Consider the following 5190-nt stretch of genomic DNA (forward strand, 5'->3'; position numbering starts at 1 on the left):
GGCTAGAAACCCTGCTAGCTGGAATCACATCTGCCTCTTTCAATAATGATCCTGGGATGATTTTTGTGTTTTGAAAAGTATTTTAAACAATATTAATGCTATATGAGAATATGAAAAGTTGAATTACTGAATCTTAGTAATTTTAGGTAAAAGAAACAGTAATTTAGGATGTTCCAAAGTTTGCTTGCATGGGGGGGGGGGCGGGCTTCCAATGTTATCACACTTTCCCTTGTACCAAAGCCAAGGGACCCAGAGAAGAGTCACCATTCTGAAGCCACCTGCCGTACCAAACCTATGGACCAGAACATGAACACTCAATGGGGGGCATAAGAAGTGTCTTTATTATTTACATTCCACTGGGGCAGAAACTAAAATGAACGACCTGGCCAAAATTACAGTTGGTGATGGTCTGAGTCTTGAAGTTATGCCTCAGATTCCAGAGGAATCCCCACTCTATGGGAACCATCTCTGTTTTGAACTTGTCAACTTGCCAAGTTGACACTCCATGCTGTAAAACACCCTCCTGGGCTAGACTGCCTGCATTCAATCCTAATTCTACCAGTTAGAAGTTTGTCTTTCTTTGCATTTAAAGCTTTTTTTCCTTTACTTAGGATGACAGTAAATAGCAAGTTTTTAAAAACAAACAGTTCCCATGAAGAGGGACAGTGCTTCCTCTGTCTTCCCAGTCTTTGCAGCTGTCTGTTCCATTTTCCCCATTTCCCTGCCTATCTCACTCTTTAGATTTTAGTTTGAATTTAATTTCCTCAGGGAAGCTTCTTTTAGCCTTCCAAGGTTGAATTAGGATAACTTCTTCTATGTTCTCATGGCCGCGCTTACCCCGTCTCGCAACTACCACCCTGGTTCGTTTCCACTTGTTTCCCGAATAAAACTGCGAGCTGAGAGGCCTACTTGCATCCCAAGCACCTAATTAGTAGCACATACTAGGTGCTCAAATATTTGTGAAACAAGTACACGGACAGACAAATGAATAGACAGCCAGCGAAAAAAGGTCAGTAGACGATAGAGTCAAGAATACTCTCCTGTGGACCCTGAATTCCAAGTGGGGACCCCAATGGCGCTTGGCCTCCATCCTGAGGCGTGCAGTTCCTGGGGCGTTCACAGGCAAAAGGGAGCAGTTCCCACCACCGAGGACTCTCGGGGTCCCTTGCACGAAGATTCTAGAACACAGACAAAGCCAGCAAGAGACTGCAGTTCCAACAGTCGGAGCACAGCTTGATCTTCGCTATGCCTCAGAGCGCGCACAACGCTGCCCGTCTGTTGGGCGCAGAGAAGGCGCGCACCTCGAACGCCCCAATTTCCCCGCCCTCAGTTTTACTCCCTAGTCCGCAGCCGTAGGCACGGGTTCCATGTAGGGAAGAAGCTGGCAGGGCAGTGACAGCCCCAAGAACCCCACATACCGCTTCCTGGGGGACGTGCGCAGAGAGGGGGGTCGCCGGGGCGGGGAAGGGTCGGCGCGGGGCGGGAAGAAACGTTTATATAGCGGCGAGGAGGGTTGGGAGTTGCCGCCCGCCTGCAGGACACCAGGAAGCCAGAGGCTGCCCTCGCTGCCTCACGTCCCTCCCACGGTCCCCTTTGGCCCCACGGTCTCCCCGGTCGGCGGCACTCGGCGCTGCGCTCCCAGCGGTGCGCTGCGCTCTGATCCGTGCTTTGCGAGAAGACCCGCCGGCGGCTTCGGAAGTGCGGGGCCGGGAGCCGCATGGACTTTTCCCCGAGGTAAGTGCTAGAACCGCTGTTGGCTGGGCCGGCCAGAGCCAGAACGAGGTTTGCAAGTGGTGAGTGACTGCCCGGGAAGGACGCGCCGGATGGACGGGGCTGCTTGAGGATCCCGGTAAAGGGAAGAAGGGATGTCAGAATCTCAAAACAGCCTCGTTCTGTTTTTCAACTCCTCCAGGCAGGGTTAGCTGACCTCACTGCGTCTTTCTGTGAGTTCCCCGCATTCTCCTCTTGGAGAGCCCAGAGTACACTCTGGTCACTCTCTGCTCCGGGCTCCGTGTCCCCCACCGCACTCCTGAGAGCTTCGAAGGCTGAGAGGTGCCTCACTCAACACCGTGTCCCCATGCCCAGCACAGGGCCTGGAGTGTGGCAGGAACCCAGGATGGCATTGGGAGTGGATGAATGAGGTTAACCAGCCGGGGTCAGGAAAAGTCCCTGCCAGGCCGGTCCAGACCCAGTCTGTACTTTTGCAACTGCAATCACCCAAATTTATTAAAGATGGTTGGAATTTTATTGTTAGCTGAAGGGAGAGGAGAAGGCAGAAAAAATACACTCTTTTATGAATGCCCAGTAACATTCTGCAATGAGTAGAACCCCAGCTACCTGGCTCAGTGTCAACTGTGCAAATAATTTCGATGAGCCGGGGAGGCCGGTGGGAAGAGGAAAAAAAACGGGCACTAGGAAGTGATTTCTTCTCTTCTGTGTCCTTTAGTGATAAAGATTTCTCATTTCTCTTTTTAGAAGTCTACTCTATGGAGATTTTAAAGATGATCTTTGCGAGTTGGGGGGAAATTCTCCATAGGGGAAAAGAGTGGTGATGTTGATTGGGAATAACTGAGATGTCTAAGAAAATCATAAGACTTAAGATAGGAAGGATATTAGAAGTCTTTTGTTAAGAATTTCTACAGTTACAGAATCTGCAATCACACTGCTTTTTAAAAGAAGGATCTATTTGATGAGTACTATTTTTAATATAAAACTTTGCAGTATGGCCTTATCTAAATAAAGTGTTTTAAAATACATGGATGGCCTTAAAGGTTTTTCCTTTATAAAAGAAGTTATCAGCTTTCTTCCTCCACCCTCCCTCATTTTATTCCAAAATATTAGAAGTGCAGAGGGAAACCTGAAAAGAAAGCTTACCTTCCACTCAAAAGTCCATGTGTTTTGGACATTGTGCCATATGAAATCAAATTTTATGATGTACATAAAAGACTTTATGGGAACCACTCCTTGGAGAATCATCTTTAGCCTTTTTTTAGTAATAAAAACCATCTACCTGTGCTCGCTTCGGCAGCACATATACTAAAATTGGAACGATACAGAGAAGATTAGCATGGCCCCTGTGCAAGGATGACACACAAATTCGTGAAGCGTTCCGTATTTTTTATGTATAGCTGATTCACTTTGTTATACAGCAGAAACTAACACACCGTTGTAAAGCAATTATAGTCCAGTAAAGATGTTAAAAAAATCTACCTTTACTAAATCGTTTTGTGAAACAATTCTCAAAAAACACTGTTGTTAAATATAATATACTTGCAACTTCCACTTTTCACATCCCCTTCAGATAGTCCAAATTTCAGGAAAGTTTGAGTACTTGGAATGTTTATCAAGAAAGAATTTCTTTATTTACCTATTTGCATGGACAGTGCCAAGAGCAGCTAATTAAGTCACCAAACGAAGGTCAGATTATAGCATTGTGAATAAAAGTTGGTGCATTATTTATTCATCTATATACACAGTATACTATGTAGTCCTGCTAATATAATGGTATTAAAAATGATTGAAAGTATCTTCCCTGTCAGTAAATACCTACTGTCTCTGGAATTTCTCAAAAATATCTGATTGCCAGATATACCACCTGCAAATAAAGAAAAGTGGTCACGACTAATGATGGTGTATTTGTAACCAAAAATCACTCACTCTTACAGTCCCAAGAAATAATTACGAAGATTAGATTTTCTACACTTCTACTTTTATAAGTGTCATGAATATGACTTCTCCAGAGTGATCAAAAGTTGGCCAAAATCTCCTGTCCTGATCTTTTTGTAGTTGTTTGTTGTCACTGTTATTTAAAGTAGGCAGTCCGGTAGCTTTGCTCTGAAATAGGTCTAGGTTCAGATTACACAGGAGCTTGGACTTTTGCTTAACCTGTCTTGAGTCTTTTCTCACCTGTCACAGGGAGCAGTGGTACCTACCTACCTCACAGGGATGTGGGAGAGAAAATAAGATCCTTATAAAATGGCAGGTATACGTGCTCAATAAGCGAGGGTGATAGTCATGGTGGTGGTAATTCTTAAGGGTCAAGGCACATAGAAGTGTTCCCTAAAATTCATTTAGCGTAGAGTCCAATTTTTTTTTAAACATCTTTATTGGAGTATAATTGCTTTACAATGGCGTGGTAGTTTCTGCTCTATAACAAAGTGAATATACATATACATATATCCCCATATCTCCTCCCTCTTGCATCTGCCTCCCACGTGCCCCATTCCACCCCTTTAGCTGATCACAAAGCACCCAGCTGATCTCCCTGTGCTATGCGGCTGCTTCCCACTAGCTATCTATTTTATATTTGGTAGTATATATTAGTCTATGCCACTTTCTCACTTCGTCCCAGCTTACCCTTCCCCCTCCCCGTGTCCTCAAGCCCATTCTCTACATCTGTGACTTTATTCCTGTCCTGCCCGTAGGTTCTTCATAAACTTTTTTTTTAAATTCCGTATATATGTGTTAGCATACGATATTTGTTTATCTCTTTCTGACTTACTTCACTCTGTGTGACAGTATCTAGGTCCATCCACCTCACTACAAATAACTCAGTTTCGTTTCTTTTTATGGCTGAGTAATATTCCATTGTATATATCTGCCACATATTCTTTATCCATTCATCTATCGATGGACACTTAGGTTGCTTCCATGTCCTGGCTATTGTAAATAGAGCTGCAATGAACATTGTGGTACATGACTCTTTTTAAATTATGGTTTTCTCAGGGTATATGCCAGTAGTGGGATTGCTGGGTCGTATGGTAGTTCTATTTTTAATTTTTTGAGGAACCTCCATAGTGTTCTCCATAGTGGCTGTATCAATTTACATTCCCACAAGCAATGCAAGAGGGTTCACTTATCTCCACACCCTCTCCAGCATTTATTGTTTGTAGATTTTTTGATGATGGCCATTCTCTCTGGTGTGAGATGATGCCTCATTGTAGTTGTGATGTGCATTTCTCTAAAGATTAGTGATGTTGAGCATCCTTTCATGTGTTTGTTGTCAATCTGTATATCTTCTTTGGAGAAATGTCTATTTAGGTCTTCTGCCCATTTTGGGTTTGGGTTGTTTGTTTCTTTGATATTGAGCTGCATGAGCTGCTTGTAAATTTTGGAGATTAATCTTATGTCAGTTGCTTCATTGGCAAATATTCTCTCCCATTCTGAGGGTTGTATTTTCGTCTTGTTTAT

General features: G+C 43.9%; 1 non-coding gene across 1 annotated transcript; it reads left to right on the top strand.

Moving 5' to 3' along the window:
• Positions 1-3012: 3012 nt before the first annotated feature.
• LOC117312285 (U6 spliceosomal RNA) lies at positions 3013-3119 on the top strand. Its single transcript, XR_004526541.1, has one exon. It is a non-coding gene; the product is annotated as a U6 spliceosomal RNA (small nuclear RNA).
• The last annotated feature ends 2071 nt before the right edge of the window (positions 3120-5190 follow it).

This window comes from Tursiops truncatus, chromosome 4 (genome assembly GCF_011762595.2).
Source record: "Tursiops truncatus isolate mTurTru1 chromosome 4, mTurTru1.mat.Y, whole genome shotgun sequence".
NCBI lineage: Eukaryota > Metazoa > Chordata > Mammalia > Artiodactyla > Delphinidae > Tursiops > Tursiops truncatus.